At 38.5% G+C, this 24,974-nt stretch overlaps 1 pseudogene; it reads left to right on the top strand.

Annotated features, from left to right (window-relative positions):
- The first annotated feature begins 18,659 nt into the window (after positions 1-18,659).
- LOC103729002 lies at positions 18,660-21,461 on the top strand (annotated as a pseudogene).
- The last annotated feature ends 3,513 nt before the right edge of the window (positions 21,462-24,974 follow it).

The raw sequence follows: 24,974 nt of genomic DNA on the forward strand, positions 1-24,974 counted from the left end.
TGACTACAATTTGAATCCCTACATGGCTGGACCATTTGATTGTGTCACTTAAAGCAATTAATAGCAACATATAAAGTCCCAACTTGTTAGCAGTTAAGAGCACTTGCTCTTGCAGAGAACCCAGGTTAGGTCCCTAGCACTCACATGGCAGCTAACAACCATTCTTAACTCCAGTTCCAGGGAATCTAATGCCTTCTTCTGACCTGCACAGGCACTGCATGAACTTGGTGCACCAAATACATATAGGCAAAACACTCATACACATAAAATAAAAATAAATGAGTAAAAATTAAAGTCCCAACATAACAGAAGATAGCAAATAGAATGGCCAAGGATGTAAATGAGGAGCTTTCTTTTATGAAAGCCTTTCTCAAGAAACAATACCTAAAGTAAAGAAAATAAAAATAAGAGAAAAATAGGAACAAGGAAGAGGAGAAAGAGGATAGGAACTGAATGAAATTTACCTATTGTCTTAATAATATGAGTGGGAAGAATGTCTACAAATGAACACAGCTGGCTTCTCAATAGAAAACAGAATTCATAAATTCTTAGTACAGCAACCTAGTGATAATAGTTTAATAAAACCAGTGTGTTCACAGACTTGTAGAAGACAGAAATATAACACATTTTTATGATGTAAAGCATTCCTTATCCAATAAAAGTCTGATAGACTTTGATAGGTTTGTACAAATCTTTCCCAAGGTTTCCTTTCTCTTCTTTATAAAAGATAAATATAATTTAACTTGAAGACACCAAATACATTCTTTATCTCAATAGATATTTAAGGATTATAATCTTTAAAAGTGCTTAAAGGGCATTGGGAGTGATGGTACATGGCTTAAATCCCAGGACTCAGGAGGCTGAGGCAGAAGGATCAAGAATTCAAGGTCTGCCTAGGATACACAGTGAGTATTAGCCTACCCTGGGCTACATTGAGATACCCTAGTCTCCAAATAAACAAAACAAATGCTAAAAATAAATGAGTTTCTACCAGTCATTCAAAATGAAGCAGGGGAAATTGATCACAGCAAGAATTAGTGTGGAAAGCTTATACTGAAACCAAAACTTGTCAGTTTTGTGAGGTTGTCTGTTTGGAGTGTGTGTGTGTGTGTGTGTGTGTGTGTGTGTGTGTGTGTGTGTGGTTTCTGTGTGTGTGTGTGGTTTATGTGTGTGTGGCGTATAGTCACATTCGTGTACAGAGGCCAGAGACGGTCATTGGGTATCCTGTTCGATCACTTTCCACCTTATTCCTTTAAGATAGGGCCGTTCAATGAACCCAAAGCTAGGCTGGACGTCAGCAAGCCCCAGCAATCTTCCTGTCTCTGCCCACTCCCCAGTCCCTATAGTGCCTGTTATAAGTACATGCATGATCATGCTCACCTTCTTCCATGGGTGCTGGGGATCTAAACTCAGGTCCTTATGTTTGCACAGCAAGTGCTCCTAACCACTGAGCAATCTCCCTAGTACTTCAGTTTTGTGTTTTAAGAATGAACTAGGTACCCAATACAGAGGTATAAAGCAAAGACTTAGTAAAGAAATCACATGTTTATAAGCACAGTAAATTTCCAAGAGTGAAGGGCGGAACAAATGTAGTCTCCTCTTTGCCAAGCTGATGAAGTAGTCTGTTTCCACAGTGCTATAATTTGAATGCTGAGTGCTGGGGCTCCAAACTCAGGTCTTCATGTTTGCACAGCAAGTGCAATTTTCCAAAGGTCTATGTGTTATCTTGGTCCTGGGGTGGTGCTACTGGGAAATGCAATGGACTTCTAAGAGGAAAGGCCTTGTGGAAGGTCTTTGGGTCTCTGGTGGTGTGCCCTCAAAGGAAACTGTAGGATTCCAGCCCTTTCCTCTTCTTGTTTTACTTTCTGGCTAGTAGGGTAAGCAGGTTTGCTCTACCACATGCTCCCACTGTGATGTGACACTTCTCCACTGGACCAAATGAATGGAGTCAATCATGAACTAAAATTCACAAAACCATGAACCAAAATACCCCACCTCTCTAGAGATTAAACTCAGAGTCTTGTACATGCTTAAGCAGGTACTCTACCAGGGAGCTATATTCCCAGCCATTCTTTTCTTATTGCAGGACAATCATCTCAGGTATTTGTGACTGTAATTTAAAGCTGACTAATACACAAACATTGTCATTAGAACCTAACTACTTTCTCCTTTAGGATTTCCTCAATACTTAAGAGTGAATTTTCAATACAAGAGAATCAAGTTAATTATGTTATATAATCACATCACATTTATGTGTTGATCTGATGCAGTTTAAAATATCTGCGAATTTTCTCTAAATATACAAAAATGTGAAATTTATAACCTATGAGCAATCAGATTTAAATAGACTACCTTACTTGTTCTGATCACCAACACAATGACTTTGAACATAGGATGCAGTCAATGAATATCTGAATGATGAGGGTATGAATGAACGCATTAGCCAGACTGTAACCCCTGAAGAAAAGGAGTTGGCCCATTCTTGCTTGTGGTTCTCTGCATTAAACTTTCAGAGCCAGAAAGCCCAAAATGAAAGAACACCGCTTGAATGAAGTTTCACTACGCAGGCTTCCGGCGTCCAACAATATCTTGGAGTCCTGGTGTTAAGGAATGCGTTCTGAGCCTGTGCCGGCACAGACATGTCACAGTAATGCTTCTAACACAAAACTGCAGCTCAGGTTTGTTTCAAGTCTTCACTTGCTTTTGATGGAAGGTGTGCTGGCAGCTGTTGTCATCATTAGCCTTGTGGCAATACTTTTTTCCCTTAAGTGTCTTATGTCTCATATGAAAGCTTAAAGCTTGTTAAATAGGGAGGGACTTTGGAATATGTGCCAATATCAAACAGTAAAGTTTTTATTTTCTGCTGTTGTAACAGCTTTAAAAGACTGAATTTTTAAACCGTAGTCTGCAACACCACTCAGGATTTTAAATAAGATAGCAGGGTAAGAACAGAAGGATAACAATCCCTTCTCCTGGTTTTTATGATTTTTACCAGAACATTAGTAAATGAAGCCTGTAGAGTCTGGTAGGCAGTAGGGGATGTAATTCTTCTGTAATTCTGGCATTTCTGAGATGAATGAACTATCTACCTATGATTCTATAATCTACAGTCATAGTATCTGAACCTGTATATTCCACCCAACGTAATCTCACATCTTATTAACATTTCCCTAGCAGCTAATGCAAGTCACAAAAACTGTCACTGAGCAAGCTTAAGTATTTAAATTATAAAATGTTCTCAAAACACTCTGAGACAGGTATCTGCTTCTGTTTTATAGGTGAGAAAAAACAAGATTAAGGAAGTTGGATACTTAATCAAGTTACTCATTGTAAGGAAAATTTTTTTAAAGGCGTAGTTTGGCTCTAATATTATAAAAACATCCATCCTAATAGAATACACATTATTTAAGCTGAAAATTGTTATTTACTTCAGTTTTATCTCCCCTTCCCACAGTATACAGGATACCTCATACATCCAAACTTCTTCATAAGCTTCCTAAGCCAAAGGAAGGGCCCTTGATTATGGAACAATTCTGTCTCATATCCATTCTCTCTCTATCCTCCCCTAGCCTTACCCCTCACTCTATTTCTCAAGGTTTTTTTGTTTTGTTTTGTTTTTTGTTTTTTTGTTCTTTTTGAGACAGGGTCTCCCTGTAGCTCCAGCTGGCATGGAACTCACTATGTAGACCAGGCTGGCCTCAAACTCACAAAGATCCGCCTGCCTCGGCCTCCCAAGTGCTTGGATTAAAGGTGTGTGCCACTTATATTATGGAGTAAATTTAAGTTCTAGAAGCCTCAAAAATCATTACTATCCTAGATACGTACATGCTATCTTGAGAAATGTGCCTGGTTTCCTCTGGGGCCCAAAGCAGCAGCTGCTGAACAGATGAACTTCAATACCAAGCAACAGGTCAGAATGGGCAATTAAGGGCACTAAATCCATCGCACATGAAATTTAGGGAAGTAAAATGTATTTATCGGACTAGAATTTAGCCAGGATTCTAAGGAAAATACCATTTTATAATATAAACACCATTTAACCAAATTTCTGGCTAAGAATTTCCTAGATCTATAGAAAGGATACCTCATCCCTGAACAATTTCTTCCATTGAAAAGGATTCTTTGTATTTTCATAGTAATCCCTTGCATCAAACAAAGAAAACCTATTGTCAGGTTAGTACTGAAAGTGAATCCTAATTAATGGAGTTGAAGGAAGAGGATTTTGAACAGTACAATCTACTGTGAGCATAAAATTAATGCAAAAACTTATTTCTGAATAGGATACCTGTATCATATCTCTGCCACCCAAGGCTCAGGGATCATTGAAGAAGAGGGGGTGGAAAGATTGTAAAAACCTGAAGTGGTTGATGAGTACAAGGAAATGGTTTTCTAGACATCTGTGAAGTTACTCATATGAACTTACAGCGATGGTAACAGCATTCACAAGACCCATGCAAGCTCGAATCAGGCAAAATCCCAGCATAGAAGTAGGGAAGTGGGTAAGAAGAACCAACGTTAGCGGAGGAACTATTGGCAACCAATAACTACTGGGAGAGGGAGCGGTTTTCTTTAAGGGTGTAATGCTAGGAAAGTTAATCAGGCTCCAGTGAATGGAAACACACTGAAGGACATTTGGATACATAAACTTGGCTCAACAGGCTTTAATATATATGACAGAATATATGAAAATTGACAGGGGTGTATAAGAAGGGTACAGAGAAGGGAGGGAGGCTAAATAGGACAAAATACACTGTATGAAACTCACAAAATTTCAATTATTTTTAAATTTTTTATTTATTTTTATTTTAGGTATATGAGTGTTATGCCTGCATGTATGTAAGTGCACCCATGTTATGCAGTGCCTGTGGAGGACAGAAGAGGGTAGTAGATGCCTTGAAACTGGAGTTACAGATGGTTGTTATCCACCATGTGAGTGCTGGATTTGAACCTGGATCTTCTGCAATAGCAGACAGTGCTCTTAACTGCTGAGCCATCTCTCCAGCCCCCAATTATTTTTTAATTAATGCAAAGTAATGCCACAATCTCAGATATCTCAATGCAGAGGAGACCTCAAGAGTGCAGACTGAATTGAAACAGAGACTTCCTCAGATAGCACCTTTTAATTTAAGTATGATCTTCTTTGACATAAAAATGAAAGAATAGGGTGGGAAAGATGGCTTAGCTGGCAAAAGTACCTGCCACAAAAACTGCCAACCTGAGTTTGATCCCTAGGACACACATGGTGGAAAGAAAGAACCAACTTCCACACGTGTCATGGCATGTTTGTGCTCCACCCCAGTCCCAGTCAATAAATAACATGAAAAATGAACTTAATTTTAAAAATTGAAATAGATTAGGTAAATTTTCAAGTGGATTCCACCTATTTTCCTAAAAATGACATGAATTCATTCTTCTCGATAGCTGAATGATACTACATTGTGTGTGGGGGAGGGCATTATCCATTCATCTATTGATAGATACCTAGGCTGATTCAATAACTTGGCTATTGTGAATAGTGTTAAAATAAACATGGATATGTAGGTATCTTGTTTTGTGAGGTAAGTACATTTCCTTTTGATAAATAGGAAGGATTATATGGTAGTTCTATTTTTAGTTTCATTTATTTTAGGTTAGTTTTGTTTTTGAGACAAGGTCTGGCTATGTAGCAAGGCTGGTCTTGAACTTGTAATCCTCTTGCCTCAGACTCCTGAGTGCTGGGATTGCAAGTTTGCACTATAATAGCTAGCCTATTTTTAGTTTTTAAGAAACCTCCATATTGTTTTCCATTGTGGCTGAGCTATCTTACATCCCTACAGTTTATAAGGGTTTCTTCTTCCTTACATATTTGCAAGCATTTTTCTTCCTTTGAGTCTCATGTATCCCAGGCTAGCCTTGACCTCACTCTGTGGCTACAGATGATCTTGCGTTTCTGATTCTTCTGCCTCCACCTCCCTCCCAAATACTGGAACTACAGATGTGTGCCACCATGCTCAGTTTTATGGGTGCTGAGGATCCAACACGGGACTTCACACGTGCTAGGGAAGCACACTACTAACATATTCCCAGCCCCGTGTGTGTGTGTGTATGTGTGTGTGTGTGTGTGTGTGTGTGTGTGTGTGTGTGTGTGTGTGTGTGTTTGATAACAGTTATTCTGAAAGGGGTGAGATGGAATCTTAATGTAGTTTCAATTTGCATTACACTGATGACTATGTTAAGTATTCTTTTAGTATTGATTAGCCAGCCATTTGTATTTCCTTGAGAAGTATCTGCTCAGATTATTTGCCAGTTTATCAATTGGATTACTTGTTTTGTTGTTGTTGGGTTTTTTTTTTTTGAGTTCTTTATATATTTGGATATTGATCATCTGTCAGATGTGTAGTTAACAAAGACTTTCTCCTATTGTGTAGTTTGTCTCTTCACTCTACTGATGGTTTTCTTTGTTGTGCAGGGGCTTTTTGGTTTGCTATAACCTAAACTATCAATTCTTGCATTTATTTGCTGAGCAACTGGGTCTTATTCAAGAAATAAATGAAATGTTTTCTCTGGTAGTTTCAAAGTTTCAGGACTTTATTTTGAGACAGGCTCTTCTTATATAGCACAGGCTGGTCTTGAACTCACTATCCTCCTGCCTCAGCCTCCCATATTCTGGGATTATAGACATGTGCCACTATGCTTGGCTCCAGGAAAATTTTTTAACAAAAAGTCAATTGCTTTAATATATACATAGATATTTGAGTCATGTATTTCTTCTTGAGCAAGCTTTGGTAGTTTGCCTTTCAAAGATTTTCTCCACATAATCTGAGCTCTTTATAATATTCTATTATATTCTCTATGTAGCTATTTACCTATATTATTCTTTATATCTTTACCACCTTACATTACATATTAGCAATTCATATTTTCTTCCCTTTTTTCTAATCAGAGTAGAGACTTGCCATTTTAATGGCTTTCTCTAAAAATCTAGTTTTAGTTTCATTGCTTTTTGTTTTTTATTTCCTTGATTCTGTCCTCATTGTTATCTTCTTCTGATCATTCTGTTTAAAATTGTTCTTTTTCTAATTATTTATCTTTGATGATTTCCTTCATAAATACAACTTTAATATCATTATAGCCACTATGCCGTTTTTAATGACCTTTTAATGCACAACAATCTTTATTCTTTCAAGAGAAAATAGCTGTCAATAAGTTTAGCAAGCCGTGTAAACTCCCTAAGGAGAAGCAGGCAGGCACAGCTGTGATTTGCACACTGCACACAACAAAAGAAAGCAGCTCTGACAATGTCAGTAGAATGGCCAAGAATTGCTTCCCCTCAAACATAGGTGCTGCAGGAACAATGAATTGGACCACCAAAGACTGGTACATAATTGGTGGTAATATCCAATAGCAGAAGATTTTGAAATGGAGCATAAGGTTCAAGTAAGGTCAATAAAACTGCCGGACAATGGTTTACACTCTCTCTTCCTATAGAAACCAGGACTATGGAATAAGCCTGCATCAGAGCCTGGAGCTGGCAAGGCTAGGGGCTATGTTCCCTACTCATCTGTGTGGGCAGACTAAAAGAGGTTTATAAACTGCTCATGGGAATGTATACTAGTCCAGCTACTATGCTCTTTGTGCTCAGGGTTGCTTTGGCTATCTGGGGTCTTCTGTGCTTCCACATGAATTTTAGGATTTTTTTTCTAATTCTGTGAAGAATGTCATGGGGATTTTATTGGGATTGCATTGAATCTATATATTGCTTTTGGTAGGATTGTCATTTTCCTTTTTTTTAATTAGAAAAGCATTTCATTACAACAGCATTGATATATTCAATAACAATTTCCAGAGGTAAGATGCATCTCTTTCAAAATTGGCTGTAAATTTTTAGGTTCACAGTTGAATTAATACAGTCATACAATATTGTACTCAGTATAAACCCTATAAGACCTAAAATTGACTGAGCTTTTAACCTTTAAAAAAGATCTCCATTTCATATTGTTCCATACAGAAAAACTCATTTTTAATGCAACTAACACTGAGCTGTTTGCATATGTGTCTCTAATCTCTATATATCTGATTATTATTAGTCATAGTCAGCTACTTTCTGAGATCCTTGGCACCTGAATACAGATATAAATTCATCAGGTAGATTTCAATGCTAATGTTTTTCATATCTACTAATTAACATGAAGCAAATTTCTATGCCTCTTCCTCATATATAACTCATTTCTTTTTATTTATTGATCTCTTGTATGTGTATTTCATACAGACCATCCCAAACAATCATATTCACCTATACACCCACATGCCAAGTGACACTCTCCCATTTCCCCCCAACTGGAGCCCATATACTCTGTCATCCTGTTACTGTCCAGTGTGTTGTCAGTGCCCCCAGGCGGTTCCCCAGTACTTGCCCATCCACTGAATCTAGTCAGCCTACCCAGAGTTCATTGTTTTAGGAAGATCAGCTCTTCCTCATCTAGCAGCAATCAGTTACCAGTATTACTTTAGATAAGATTGGGGTCTGCTGTTCATTTTCCCAGTTCTATGCTGGGCTATTGTCTGGGAGTCTCTTGGGCCACCCTGGCCAACAACTCAAAGGAAGGTATCTCCTGTCTAGCATTGTTTCTTGTTATGTAACCTTTAGCTATACACATGAACTCTTAAAGAATTATACTGACCACTTTCATCTTTGGTTATACTTTCCTTTTGGGTGTTTAAGACCATGCAGTTGGCCCAGATAAACCAAATTTTTTTATTACATATTTTTTTTTATTTTTTAGAAGAAGCATTTCATTACCGCTTTAACATACTCAATAAGTTTCCAGAGCAAAGATACATCTCTTTCAAAAGTGGCTATAAAATTTTTAGGTTCACTGCCATTTAAAAATATACTGTTTCTTACAGAAAGACTCGTTTTTTATTTTTAGTCTTAAGGTCATTTGAGGATCTGTTCCTCAGGGGTCACATGGGCTTAGGAGGAGCCCCTGGTTTCTTTCCTCTACTGGTTGCATCTATGTGAAGATAAGTCAAAGGTCCTGCTTGCCAATGGCTGGCTTCACTTGGAAGCATGGAGGAAATGTTTCTTCTGTGTTGACCCTCCTCTTTGTAGACTGCACACTGGTTTAAGTCCATCTGGTTGAGTCTCCATCGCCTCCTTGATCAAGAGGACAGGTGACTCCACACAGTTACATGATATTTTGAGAGATACTCCATAGTCCCCTGGAACTTAGTCAACCTCGGAGGGCAAGGAGCAAAAGCTGTCCTTTAAGTCCCTCTGACCAAATCAGTATAGACCTCAAAGTATGGCTGTTATGGAAGGTTAGTTCCACCAGTCTGGTACTTTTGATTACCATGTGCTATGTAGATAAAGCTTGGGCAAAAACCAAAGGTTCTCAGATAAACCTTGATTAGACATATATTATGTTCCTTGAGCTAGTTTTATATATATATATATAGTAGGTTGTTGGACTAATATGGTTCCCTCTGATTTTTTAAACACTAGCTAGGCATTATTTATCTCTTGCATTGCCTAACCCTTCCACCATGGTTTCCCCATTTAAAATGTCCCCATTTTTCCCATTTCTCCCTTAATAATACCTTTCTCCTATGGTCCCACCTCTCTTGAGCTCCTTCTCTTCTCCTATGGTCCTACCTCTCTTGAGCTCCTTCTTTCCCTTTATCCGCTAGGTTCCTTGTATAACCTTCCCTCCCCCCTCCCTTAAAATAACTCCATTTTTATCCATATTGCCCTTATTAACACCTGTTTCCTACTGTTCTCTTTCAGATTCTTTCTTTTCCTTTACCTCCCTGGTTCCTTTTCATTATCCTGGTTCCTATAGTTATGTCTAGATACATATTCATTTATAACGATTTGGTGCTAGGATCCACATATGAGGGAGAACATACGTCATTTGTTTCTTTGAGTCTGTGTCACTCACTTAGTATAACAGTTTCTAGTTCCATCCATTTACCTGCAAGTTTCATGATTTCATCTTTCTTTACTGCTGAGTAAAACTCCATCATATAAATGAACCACATTTTCATTATTCACTCGTCAGTTGAGGGACACTTAGGTTGCTTCCATCTCTTAGCTATTCTGAGAAGAGCTGCAATAAACATGGATGTACAAGTGTCTCTGTAATAGGATGAATTCTTTGGATATATGCTAAGGAGTGGTATAACTGGGTCAAATGGTAGGTTCATTTGTAATTTTTTAAGAGTTTGCCACACTACTTCCATTGGGGTTGAACAAGTTTGCAATCCTACCAGCAGTGGATGAGCATTCCCCTTTCCCCACATCCTCTGCAACATTTGGTATCATTTGTTCTCGTGATCTTAGCCAGTCTAGGATGGTCATTTTCACAATATTAATTCTTCCAATCCCTGAACATGGGCGGTCCTTCCATCTTCTGGTGTGGTCCTCAATCTCAATTTTTCTTTACATATTTAAATTTTTCATTGTACAGATCTTTGATGTCTTTGGTCAGGTTTATTCCAAGATTTTTTTTTTTTTTTTGCAGCTATTGTGAATGAGTACTCTTTCTCCAATTGCTTGTTATTGGTATATAGAAAAGCTACTGATTTTTGTAGATTAATTTTATAACCTGCCACTTTACTGAAAGTGTTGATCAGTTCTATGAGTTTTCTGGTGGAATTTTGGGGATCTCTTAGGTATAGTATCATATCATCTGCAAAAAGCAATAATTTGACCTCTTCTTTTGCAACTGGTACTCCTTTAATTTCCTTCTCTTGTCTTGTTCTGGCAAGAATTTCAAGCACTATATTGAAAAGGAGTGGAAATAGGGACATTCTTGTCTGGTTCCTGATTTTAGTGGGAATGCTTCCATGTTTTTCCATTTAGAATGATATTTTAATTATGTTGATGTATGTTCTCTACAGTCTAATTCCCTTTAGAAATTTTATCATGAATGCATGCTGAATTTAGATGACCATGTGGATTTTGTCTTTGAGTCCATTTATATGCTTGATGATGTCTATTGACTTGCATATATTGAACCATCCCTGCATCTCTTGGATAAAGCCTACTTGATCATGGTGAATGATCTCTTTGATGAACATCTTTATGCAGTTTGCAAGTATTTTGTTGAGAATTTTTGCAACTTGTTCGTTAAGGATATGGGTTCATAGTTTTCTTTTTCAGTTGTGTCTTTCCCTGTTTGGGGTATTAGAGTGATGCTGGCTTCATAGCGGAATTTGGGAATTCTCCCTCTGTTTCTATACTTTTATGCCTTTTTCTTAATGCTGAAGGTTGAATCTAGAGTTTCATGCATGCTAAACAAATGCTGTACAGCAAAGCTAAACTCTCCATCCCTGAATCTTATTTTTATTATAGGTAGAGTGGCATATCTCTTCTTATTCTTTCAGTTTTAGACTTATTTATGTGTCTAGGTCTAAAAGGGGATTCTTGAAATTTATAACTAATGTGACCATTGACATGCTTGGATTTACCTTTATCAGCTAGATATTTTATTTCTCTTTGGCCTATATGTTCTATGATATCTTTTTTCAGTTTTTGTGTGTGTGTGTGTGTGTGTGTGTGTGTGTGTGTGCCATTTAGGGAGTAGCATTTCTTTTTATGTCTTTACTGTCACATTAATAATAATTCTTCATTCTGGTTTCTGTGTAAATATGTCTTATGGTTTGATTATGTTCACCTAAATTCATGTGTTGGAAGTTTGATCAACAATGCAACATTATTGAGTTGTACATGGAAGAGTTAGATTACTAAATAAAAAGCCAGAGCTTTTATTATAACAAATCATTTGGATTATAGGCTTACTTATGTTTTGAAGAACTGAAGATTCAAGTCATTGAGTTGTACACATCAGATTTACTGAAGTGTTCATTAAAACCTTTGTTCTTGGTGCCAGTGAGACAGCACAGCGGGTAAAGCACAGGGTCAGCTCACACCTGACAACATAAGTTCAATCCCCAGAATCCACATAGCAGAAGAGAAAACCAACTCTCACAGGTTGTTCTCTAACCTTCATACATATGCTATGGCATGCATGTTCACACAACACACAAAATAAATAATTAAAAAAAAATTTAAAAAACCTTTGTTTAGCCAGGTGTGGTGGCGCACACCTTTAATCCCAGCACTCGGGAGGCAGAGGCAGGCAGATCTCTGTGAGTTCAAGGCCAGCCTGGTCTACATAGTGAGTTCCAGGACAGCTGGGGCTACAGGGAGACCCTGTCTCAAAAAGACCCCCCAAAAAACCTTTGTTTAGATGAGAGGGTACCATTAAAGATGTGAGATAAGGGCTGACAAGATGATATATGACTTTTCAGGGCTTTTAAAAGAGGGGAGAACTTGAGTTCAAGCAGTATTTTATCTTTACTTCTTTTTGGAAAGGTTTTATTAGTTGTTTAGTTTCTCAAAGGGTGTCTGAACAACATGGAATTTGGCTACCATTAAACTTTATAAAAATAGTAAGAATTTCTGGTAAGGTAGTTTCCTTTTAGTCTAGCAAATGACAGGAAATCTTCTATTTAGGAGATGCTCTAAGCCTATCCCATTGGTCTGTGTGCTCTCAGAATGACCACGTCGGTGATTTGAGAAAAGAATGATAATACATTAATCACTCATCTTCCTTTCTCTCCAAAACACTTGCTGGTAGTTTGCCTAATAAGAAAATGAATATTAAGTCTGGAGTATTGAGTTCTAGGTGATATGAAAGCATTTGAAAGCCAAAGTCTTCAGCATGGTTTACCGAAGTCTAAGCCTCACTATTCTATCCACACGTGGTATCCTCCAATGTATCTGTCCCTGCAAGCCCTAATGTTCTCTTAGTCCACAGCTGCTTTGGGGTAGTGAGGTTCCTTGATTTGTCATGGCAAGAGTCTATGAATTATGAATACACAGTGAGGTAAATTATTTAAAAGAAACTAATTGTACACTATGTTAAGTCCCATAAGGACTGGTCAGAGAAAAGGCCTGTGTTGCCAGCCATAATTAAAGAGGCTGTGTCTTCACCAAGTAATAAAAAGCTCTTAACAGTACATGTAACCTCTCAGATTTGTACAGGGATGCCAAACATGAAAATAGTAACATTCTGAGTCAGGTATTGGATATTTATTCCTTTAGGAAATAACCTTTAACCAGAAATTTTCATAGCCAAGTTTCAACCCTGTGGAAAATATCTTCTTAAATTCAATGTCCATCAATAATTTTAGGTTACTCAGGAAAAATGGTTTCTGACTTTTTGGTATTATGTAAATAATATTTACCTGTTACTGAGCTACAAATGGTATCTATGATACCTTATTTTACACTTAAAGAAAACTTCCCAGAGAAAAACATTTGTCTCTTTTATCTGGAGTTTTGCATGTTTGGTTTTCTGATGAAACAGAATAGCAATTCCTGCTAGAATCTAATGTTAGCCTCAATGTTTTCGATAAAAACTTATTGGACCTCATTTTTTCCTTATCTATTACATTTGACTAGAATAGTTTTATAAGTGAAACTTTCAGTCTTTGAGAGTAACATATTTGTTTGAAAGGTGGAATTTAGAACTCTTCATCTGTAGAGCAGTATGAATAAAATATTTCTTAATAGATTTAATAATTTGTTTGTTTTGGTTTGTTCTGTTTTTGTTTTTTGAGACAGGGTCTCATGTATCCCAAGTTGGCCTCAAACTCACTATGTAGTCAAGGATGATCTTTAACCTCTGATCTTCTGCATCCACCTCCAGAGTGCTGAGTTTACAGGCATGAACCACCATATCTGGTTTTACAGGGTGCTGCAGCTCAAATACAGGGATTCATGAATGCAAGCACTCTTCTAACTGAACTATATTCTCAAGCCCCAGACCTTATTTTTTTTATAGTGATTATACTTACTTGGCCATTAAACAAGCATAAATATGGCAAAGTAAGAACCATCCACGTAATTTAGAGTCCAGTGAAAATGAAAGTAAATGTAAGGTCTACAATTCAAAATTTGTCAAAAATTCCAACTCATATCACTAAATGAAGCCTGACCCTGTTTGAAAGCAGGAAATTAAATGGTGGCACAGGTTACACATCCATGAAGCTGGCCCTGAACAGAACAGACTCACTGAGACAGAAGTGATTGGTGAGACCCACTCAAAGTCTTCTGCTTAATCTTTCACTGGCTCACATCATTTCCTCTCTCACTACCAAGGAGGCATTCATAGTGTTGCCAGTATATTCGGGTCCATTAAAGAAGAGAAACAACAGATACTGAAATGTAAATCTGTCTACATACTTTATAAAATTTGAAAATAGGTGCTGGAGAGATGGCTCAGTGGTTAAGAGGTTAAGAGCACTGGCTCTTCTTGCAGAGGACTTGGGTTTGGTTCCCAGCACCCACATGGTGGCTACCAACCATCCATAACTTCAGTTTCAGGGAATCTGACACCCTCCTCTGACTTCCATGGGCACTGCACAACATGGGTGAACTTACATACATGCAGGCAATGTATTCATATACATAGAATAAAAATAATAAAATATTTAAAATTAGAAAATAATCATCACTTTATTATTGAACTTAATGGTCCTTGGGATCAGACAATTTAAAATAGGTTTAAATATTTAACAAACAATTAATGATCCTTAAATAACTGACCTCTTTTACGGTTATATTAATCCCTTCATCTGAAATCAGGTAGTCTATATGGAAATCAATTTTAACATTGGGAGACCAAGGTATGACCCAGGAATTGTGATAAACATGTTAGCTCACTTTGTCCTCCTAACAACTCTATTTCATAAATTAGAGAAGAGAAAGTATTCACAAAAGCAGTCATCTGAGTGGACACCTTTAATCCCAGTACTTGGGAGGCAGATCTCTATGAGATCAAGTTCAGCCTGGTCTACATAGCGAGTTCCAGGTCAGCTACAGCTCCAGGGAAACCTTATCTCAAAAATGCAAAGAAAGGAAAAAAAGAAAGAAAAAAGAGAAGAAGAAGAAGAAAAAAAAAACAAAAAACTAGTTCTATCAATGCAATAGTATCATGCTTGCTATGAAAGTAACCAACTGCTTTCTGATTGGATCTGAGACCTGCTCCACAAGAGGGTACCCTGCCTAGTACTGTAAACTTGTCCAAACATCCATGACTGGGGAGGTTATAGGCCCTGATAGGGGGTGGGGGGAACCACTATTGTTGTTTGGATAAACAGACATGTTGTCAAACTGCTTTCTAAATATTTATGTTTATATCCATAGATTTGTGCTGATTGCAACCTTGATCAGAAATTATCTTTTCTGCAGTGGGCAACAGTTATTGTAGAGATTCATAAGTAGTCAAAGTGCTGAGAATAAGTGACTAATGAGCATTTAGCCTAAATGGGGATCTGTATCAACCTCTAAAAGGCTCGGAGAAGATTGCAGAAGAAGAAGCAAAAAGAATGTAAGAGGCAGAAGACAGGGAAAAGTGCTGTGAAATGCTGTCCCTGAATGCTGCATGACCATTGTACTCATGAACTCACAGCAGCTACAGCCACCTGCACAAGACCTGCACAAGAGCAAGTCAGTCAAGAATTCCAGCATGACTAGGAGAGGGGCTCATGAGACTCCACCCTCTAGCTGAGGCTCTACTGACAATTGATGGCTTCTGGAGGAGGGGGAGTCATTTTTTTTTCAGAAGTAGACTATTAGTAGATTGCCCACACTCACTGTAGACATCCTAATTGGACATAACGGAAGAGAATATGAAGGTGGAAGGGGCATTGTGTTGGAGGGACCTGGGGGAAGTGAGGGATAGTTAGAGCGGATATGACCAAGATACATTGTATATATGTTTGAAACTATCAAAGAATAAATAAAAATAAATTTTAAAATAGCACTGTGGACTACATCAGTTATAATTCAAGCATTTTCAAATAAAGCAATTGCAAAGTATTTATTAAAGGCAATATTTACAAAAGTGTGGACAGATTTTAGAAAAGCAAAGGATAATGCAGGATCCTATGAGAGTAGCAAGGGTAGTAACAATAAGAACACAGGTTACTATGGCCCACAAAGAATAGCAGTGTGTACAAAGCCTCCTAACAGGAGATGTTGCCTCCATTAAGGAACACAGTCAACCAGTAGTGACCTCACAGGAGCAGAGCTAGGAAAATAAACATCCATTTCACATTCCTCTCTCTCCCTTAGATTTTCTATAGATGTTCCCCACTGACCAAATCCAAGGAGAGGCCACAAAGGAGTTTAGTTTTGTAGTATGGTGATTCTGAAAGTTTACCATAAACAGACTCACCAGGAGAGCATGTTAAAACCAAGTACTGGGGCACTACCACCCCAGAATGGAATAGGACCTGAAAATTTGCATTTCTGATAAGTCCCCAGGTGTTGCTGGTCCAGGGTCCATGCTTAGAAAGTCATTAATTAAACAGCTCAGCCTCTCTGGGCAGAAAGCAGAGTAGAGGAAGGTGAAAAGTGCACCTGGAAGACATCCAGCACAGCAACAATGAAAGTCGGCATGAGGACAATGGGCTCATTTATCACCCAAACAGCGGTCTCTGAAGCTTGTCCCTTTGGTTTTGTTTTGTTTTTTCCTCCTTATAAATGCTAAAAGGTTTATTATGTTGCCTTGGTGAATGAGAACAGAGAAGCTAGAAGTATTTTCAACATACCTCCCAAATAGCCCCTTGAAAACTTCCTGAATTTTAGACTATGTTTAGTCCTGACTGCCTCTCACCAACTGGAACTGGTGCCCACAAGAAGGATGTTGACAGACAGCAGGAGTCCTGGCTTTTCCATTATGTTCAAGGGCCTACCTACAGTGCTCTGCTCACAGGAAAATCTGAAAAACTGACAGTCTTGATACTAAACTATGAGAGATACTTAAGAATATCCTGTCTATAAAAAAAAATATGTTTTTAGTGGGTGAGATCACCAATCAGGTCTTGTAGTAACTGAAATATAAAGCTGAACTTGATGATCTCTCAGTTATAATGCAGTTTTCTCTTACTGTGCTTTCATTAAAGGCCAACAATGAGATTATGTTAAAGATAACTGAACCCTTCCTAGCAGCGCAGAAATAAAATGTAAAGCTAAAAGCTACAAATTTTCCCTGTTCTATGTAAACAAAGTCAAACATGTCAGATTAATGGATGATCTACTTGGGAAAATGTGGAGACAAGGGTTTAATCTGACAGTAGAAAGGTTGCATCCATTTCCTGAAGAGTGCTCAGAACACCTAACGTACATGAAAAGTGAACTATCCACAAAAGAAGCAAGTGCCTTCTTTATTCAATTTTCTGCTTAACATGGTTAGTTGTCCTGTTTAACCTACAAAGTTTTTGTTTACTAATTTAAATTTTGAAAGATGTGTACTTATTTATGCTTTATCTAGGGGAGAAGCTGATATCAGAAATAGATCAGGTTTAAATTAGTTTATTTATATCAGTACATCAGCTATCATAACTACAGGGAAGAGGAGTGACATATTAACCTGAAAATTCTCCATTCATTTATTCATTATGGAAAAATTTTGATCAAATTTGGATCTTTTTAAAGAATATTTTATTTATTATTTTTATTTTATGTGTATGAGTGTTTTGCCTGCATATAGGTTAAGTGGACCTGTGTCACGCAATGCCTGCAGAGGACAGAAGAGGCTGTCAGATCCCCTAGAACTGGAGTTACGGACAGTTGTTAGCTGCTATGTGGGTGCTGGGATTCGAACCCAGGTCTTCTGTAAGAACAGTCAGTGTTCTTAACCACTGAGCCATCTCTCTAGCCCTTCAACTTTGGATTTTAATTCTCAATTTAGGAATCAACCTAAAGAATTATTCTACCCAGGAGACTGTCAAATTCTATTAACCTGTACAGTGTTTCTAACAATTGTCTAATTAGATTTAACACTATATTCTTCAAAAGATAGGTTATGATAAAAATTTATAAAGCATATTGAGTGGAAAAAGAATAAATATACCAATAGTCACCAAAAGCATACTAAATCAGATTGTTTGGACAATAATTAGTCCAGAGCTGCCGAGTTATAAAAAAAAAATCACCATTTGCCTATTCCAAAGCAGCAGCCTTGGGCAAAACGGTAAGATTTTGTTTGTGGTATCCTAAACCCAAGACGTACTTGAGATGGAAGTCTTAGAAAGAACTGAGGCTACATAAATACTGTGAAACTGGTAACTGACCTGAATCATGGTGCCTAGGATAAGGGAGTGTTTCTGGGCTATTATTTTTTTCCAGGTGGACAAATCAAGTAGATGAGGCATGAGATGAGAGTAAACCCTCTAGATAAAGTGACTGACCAATCAGCTGAATAGCCATTCCGTTTTTAAAATACAAGAGACTCAGTAGGTAGAAATAAAATAAGAGGGACCAGAGAGTTGGTTCAGGACACAAAATACTTGCCAGTAAACATGAGGGGCTCAGTCTCGATGCTCTGGAAGTTCTGATGCACAACACTGAGCTTGTGTCATTCATCACAGTTCAAGGATCTGTATAAGGCAGTGAGAGGGACAACATACACATCTGGGCACTGATAGGACTGTGTAAACTTGACTAAGCTGAAGGAACTATCTTAAGCACGAAGCAGTTTGCTGAAGGCTCTACTCTCAAACTGGCTAAGCAGTGCCTAGAGCAGCTGTGCAATGACCAGCTCAACATAGGCATTTGGTATTGGGCAGTGGAGGGCCTGGCTTATGTTACCTTTGAAGCTGATATGAAGGAAGAGTTTATGGAGGACAAGACTGCTTTGAAGGCTCTGTTCCAGATCAGCAGCTACTGGGAGAGGTCGGTGCTATTTGTAGTGGTCTCTGCACTGGTGAGCTGCAATAACAGCTACAGCTATATGGAGTTTGATCCCAGATGGTAGCTTGCCAAACATCAAAGCAACATATGACTGAGCAGCACACTAAGCATAAATGATAGTGATTTGAAAGAGATGCCCCCATAAACTCAACTACTAGAACACTTGGTCCCCACATGGTGGCTGTTTGCAGAAGTTTAGGATATGTGTGGCCTTGCTAAGGGAAGTATGTCACTGGGGGCAGGCTTTGAGAGTTCATAGCTTCATCCCAACTTCTGGTTTTCTCCTGCTTCTTCCCTGTGCCAAGCACAGGGATATGCTTTCCACTTTGAGCTTCTGCTGCCATGCCTACTGTTTCTGCCATGCTTCCCTGCCATGATGGTCTCTTACTGGAACTGTAAGCCACAATAAACTATTTCTTCTACAAGTTGCCTTGATCATGGTGTTTTATCATAGTAACAGAAAAGTAACTAATACAAAGTATCACACAGGCTTACCACTAGCAGTGGATGTGGTGTCAGCAGGTGAAGACCCATGCTGACAAACTGCACAGTCTCTCACAGGTCTTCCTGGCTAGGTGGAAGAGGTGGAAGATGAAGGCACTGTGCTTTCTCAAGGAAGAGGTAAGGCTTTGTTCCGACTGGCAATGGAAGGCAGAGATGTCAGGTAGATAAAGGCAGCCCAAGATCTTGCCAAGTTCACCATCATCTATAACTCAGAAATGACCTTTCCTGGAAAGTAGATATACAAAGTGATCTGGCACCTCATTTCCTTCTTACCACTCAACAGCTCAAGACTGTAGAACTTTGAAATGCTCATGGTCCTAATGAATTTGGCAGGGATCAGCAAGGGGCTCAGACAGAAAATTCTGAAAGAGAAGACTGTACCCATGATCAAGGGCCAATGAAGTAAATTAAAAATAAATACCTGCTCTTCGGATACTGGAAGATGATAACTGTTGTATGGCCATTTCCTCTAGGCTGGACATGATTGTTGCTGTCTTCAATTAGAGCTGCTATGATTACCCACAGGAGACCCTCACAAGACTGAGTCTATTAACTTTCAAACATGAAGAGGAGGTGGGAAGATTCATGAGGCCCCTCCCCTTCCTGAAGATATATAAGTGGCATGAAATTTTTGGAAATAGGAGACATTTTAGTGTTGTACTTGCCTATAAGTTGCCCATGCTCCTTTAAGTAACCCTGATAAACTCAATGGTTTACCAAGCTGGTTTGGGTGGAATTGTTACTTTGGTCTGTCTTTACCTTCTTTATCTAGGGTGAACAGAAATACATTTCCCCAGGAAAAGCCACACACAAAAACAAGTAAATTATCTTCCTAATTTAAAATTTTTCATGGAAAGAATTCTATGTAAAATTGGATTCAAACAGAAAGCCAATAGATGCAGTCTATGGATAAAAAGTCACAAGAAAGTGATGTCACAAAACTTCACAAACTGCCACACCAGGATTTGCCATGCTGATGAACATACTTCCCTAAACAATGGTATAGTGATCCCAGTGACTGAGCTGCTCTCTAACAAGAACCAGGTGCTGCAGAGATGTATGCAGACATTTTCCTTGCTCCTAAAGGCAAATAAATGTTGCAAATAAATTATATGTTCATAATGATATTTTCAGACATCCAGATGAGGTCTGGTAGTTTTGTCACTGAGCCTTGGGAGGCATATAAGGAAGAACCAGAAGAAAGATAGCTAAAGTGGTAGCTGATGATTCTGGAATTTACCATGATCAGATTATCAGCAATGACTTAGAAGAACATTGAGAAGAACCTGTTGCTGAATTTGAGCCTGATCCTCAGCCAGAGCCAAAATAAGAACCTAGATCTGAGATCCAAGAGGAAAAGTCTGAGCCAATATTAGAAGAAACTCCTCTTAAGGATGCTCAGAAGAGTTCTCCAGTGACAAACATTGCTGAGATAATACAGGAAGATTCAGAGATATTTTCTTGGGCATCTGTGACCAGGAAGAACCTTCCTCCCAGGAAGCTGTTCCAATTATTAGGATATAACCTCTGCTTATTAAAGCAACAGTTGCATAGTCCCATGCAGAGGCTAAGCCTGACTTTCAGATTCCACTGCAAAGGCTTCAGGGGAATCAGAGTATGAGAACAATGGGTAAATATTCTTCCCTAGAGAAGACCAGGTCAGCCCATGAAGCTGGTGAGAAAGTGATGTTGAACCACAAAGAACTATGAGATACCCTAACAATCACCAATTCATCTTTAAGAACTTGCCTCATGAGGTGAACAAATTAAAACTTAAAAATTTCTTTTAAATTTATAGGATTGTGGTGGAGTTAAGCATTGCCAGTGTTGAGAAGTTATTCGATGTTGGTTTTGCTGTGTTTGACAATTCTAAGCCTGTTCAGAAGGTCCTTTGCAATAGACCCATCATGCTCAGGGGTAAAGTTCATCTCAGTATGGAAGCAAAGAGTCCAGGGAAGGGGGCCACTGATATAACTGCCCAAAAGGACCTGGGGGTCCTTGAGGTAGGCTGGGTGGTGAAATGAGAGGCCCTCCCCAGGAAGGCATGGTGCAGACATCAGGATGTGAAATGAGAAGCAGGACTACTCCAAGCACTGAATTGCTCTTCACTGATCTTCAGGCAGCATTCAAATCTCAGTTCCTTCAGAATGAGGAATTTCTTCAACTAGCCTTTAGCATCTCAGAGTATGCTGACCTTAGTCTATTCTAAACTGCTTAGGAATATGTTCCACCCTCTTCTCTCTTTTGACCTTTGTCTTTCACTGCCAATTTTCTGGGATTTTTTTTAGGGGTAACATAGTTGTTTGCATTTTTATTTGTTGTTTTATTGTTTGTTTGTTTTGACAGGTATCCCTAGTCCCAGCCTGCCTGAATGTCACTAAGTTGACCAGTATGGCCTCGATCTCATGCTAATCTGCCTGCCCCTGCCTCCTGAGGCTGGGATTAAAAGTACATGCCGCCATGCCTGGCCTGGGGCAACAGATTTTTGAAGAAGACAAAAAAGACTGAATTTCCTTGTTTACTTCACAGGTACAGATTGGATTAATGTGGGGGGGGTGGATATATTTGTGTGTCCAAGTGCCTATGTGTGTACATGTGTGGGTATGCATACATGTGCACTTTTGTCAACCATTTTCTACTTTGTTTTCTGAGACAGGGTTTCTCACTGAGTCTAGAGCTCATCAACTCAGCCAGGCTGGCTGGCCAGGGAGCTCTGGGAATCTGCCTATATTACTTCCCAGCTTTGAGATTACAGGTACATGCTGCTCCTGTCCTTTTGCATAAGTGTTGGGAATCCAAACTCAGGTCCTCATGTTTCAGTAGCAAGTACTCTATGAACTAAACCATCTCCCCAGCTTCCCAGACTGGACTGTTTTGTTTATCTTGAATTTTTGTGTATTTCTTTTTTAAAATTTTTTATTATTTTTTAATTATTTAATAACCACATAATTAGAAGAAGCATTTCATTACAACAGCATTGATATATTCAATAACAATTTCCAGAGCTAAGATGCATCTCTTTCAAAATTGGGTGTAAATTTTTAGGTTTACAGTTGAATTAATATAGATACACAATATTGTACTAAGTATAAACCCTATAAGACATAAAATTAAATGAGGTTTTCACCTTTAAAAAAGCTCTCCATTTCATTTTAAAATAAACTGTTTCTTACAGAAAGACTCATTGTTTTCGCTACTAATACCGAGATGTTGGTGCATGCGTCTCTAATTTGTATGTATCTGATTATTACTAGTCATAATTGGTTGCACTCAGATCCTTGGCACCTGTGTATGTCTATAAAGTCATCAGGTAGATTTCAATGGTAATGTTTATCACCTTTACTAATTAGCATGACATAAATTTTTATGCTTCCTTCTCAAATACATTTTTTAATTTGTTGATTTTTTTGAATATGAAATACATTTTTTAAATTTTTAATACCTACATGATTAGAAGAAGCATTTCATTGCAGCTTTAACATATTCGGCAACACACTCCAGAGCAAGAGTACATGTCTTTCACAAATGGCTGTAAGTTTCTAGGTTTACAGTAGAATTAACACAGTTATACAATATTGAACTCAGTATAAGCCCTGTAAGATGTAAAATTGAATGAGTTTTTAACCTTAAAAAAGATCTCCATTTCATTTGAGAATATATTGTTCCTTGTAGAAAGACTCATTGTTTTTGCTACTAACATGGAGATGTTGGCGCATGTATCTCTAATCTGTATGTATCTATTATGAGTCATAATCAGTTGCACTTGGATCCTTGGCGCCTGTGTATGTCTATAAAGTCATAGGGTAGATTTCAATGGCAATGTTTATCACCTCAACTACTTAACCTGATGTAAATTTCCATGCTTCCTCCTCAAATATAATACATTTTTTTACATGGGTAAAAATTTGGTTAGGTTAAGGGAGGGGGAGGGGAGGGTATACAAGGAACCTAGGGGATAAAGGGAAAGATGGAGCTCAAGAGAAGTAGGCACATAGAACAGGGTATTATTAAGGGAGAAAGGAGGGAAATGGGGGTACCTTAAGTGGGAAAACCATGATGGAGGGGTGAGACAATGCAAGAGATAAATAATGCCTAGTTAGTATTAAAGACCAGAGGGAACCATATTACTCCAACAACATACTGACAAATTATACATAGCAGATCAAGAAATATATGTCTAGGTAAAGTTTAGCTGAGAACAATTGGTCTTTGCCCAAGATTTATCTACATAACACTTAGTAATTAAAAGTACCAGACTTATGGAACTAACCTTCTTGGATGTTTAACAGACATACTTTGAGGCCTATAATAATTTGGTAAAAGGGACATAAAGGAAAGTCTTTGCTCCTTGCCCTCCTATATCCAATAGTTCCAGGGGACTATGAGCATCTCTCAAAATGTCCTGTAATTGTGGTGGGTCACCTGTAGTCTTGATCAAGGAGGCCAAGGAGAAACCCACCAGATGGACTTGAACCAGTGTCCAGTTTACAAAGAGGAGGGTCAACACAGAGGAATCATTTCTTCCATGCTTCCAAGCGAAGCCAACCATGGTCGAACAGGACCTTTGACTTATCTTCACATAGGTGGAACTGGTAAAAGAAAGGAGCCAGGGGCTCCTCCCAAGCTCATGTGACCCCTGAAGAACAGATCCTCAAATGACCTTAAGAGTAAAAACAAATTCGTTTATCTGGGCCAACTGTATGGCCTTAAACACCCAAAAGGAAAGTATAACCAAAGATTAAAGGGGCCAATATAATTTTTTTAAGAGTCCATATGTATAGCTAAAGGCTACATAACAAGCAACAATGCCAGATAGGTGATACCGTCTTTTGAGTTGTTGATTTTTTTGTCTGTGTGTATATTACACAGAACACCCCAAACAATCTTATTCAACTATACACCCACTTCCCAGGTGGCACCCTCCCATAGCCTCCCTCCCCCAAGTAGTTCCCTTATACTCTTATCCCTGCTACTGCTTGCTGTGTTGTCGGCACCCCCAGCCATTCCCCACTACTTATCCATCATGTGAATCTAGTCAGCCTATCAAGAGGTCTTTGTTTTAGGAAGGTCAGCTGTTCCTCATCTAGCAGCAATCAGTTGTCAATATTCCTTTAGATAAGATTGGGGTCTGCTGTTCATTTTCCCAGTTCTATGCTGGGTTACTATCTGGAAGTCCCTTGGGCCACCTTGGCCAACAACTCAGAAGAAGGTATCTCGTATCTGGCATTGTTGCTTGTTATGTAACATTAAGCTATACATATGGATTATTAAAGAATGTTAAGCACCTTTAATCTTTGGTTATACTTTCTTTTGGGATATTTAAGGCCATACAGTTGGCCCAGAAAAACTAATTTATTTTTATTCTTAAGGTCATTTGAGGATCTGTTCCTTGGGGGTCACATGGGCTTGGAGGAGCCCCTAGCTCATTTCTAGCATCAGTTCCACAAATGTGAAGATAAGTCAAAGGTCCTACTTGACCACGGCTGGCTTTGCTTGGAAGCATGGAGGAAATGTTTCCTCTGTGTTGACCCTCCTCTTTGTAAACTGGACACTGGTTCAAGTCCATCTGGTGGGGTCTCCTCGGTCTCCTTGCTCAAGAGGACAGGTGACCCACCACAATTACAGGACATTTTTGGAGATTCTCATAGTCCCCTGGAACTAGTTGACCTAGGAGGGCAAGGAGCAAAAACTGTCCTTTATGTCCCTCTGACCAAATTAGTAT

This window comes from Nannospalax galili, unplaced genomic scaffold, assembly GCF_000622305.1.
Source record: "Nannospalax galili isolate Female #2095 unplaced genomic scaffold, S.galili_v1.0 scaffold511, whole genome shotgun sequence".
Taxonomy (NCBI): Eukaryota; Metazoa; Chordata; class Mammalia; order Rodentia; family Spalacidae; genus Nannospalax; species Nannospalax galili.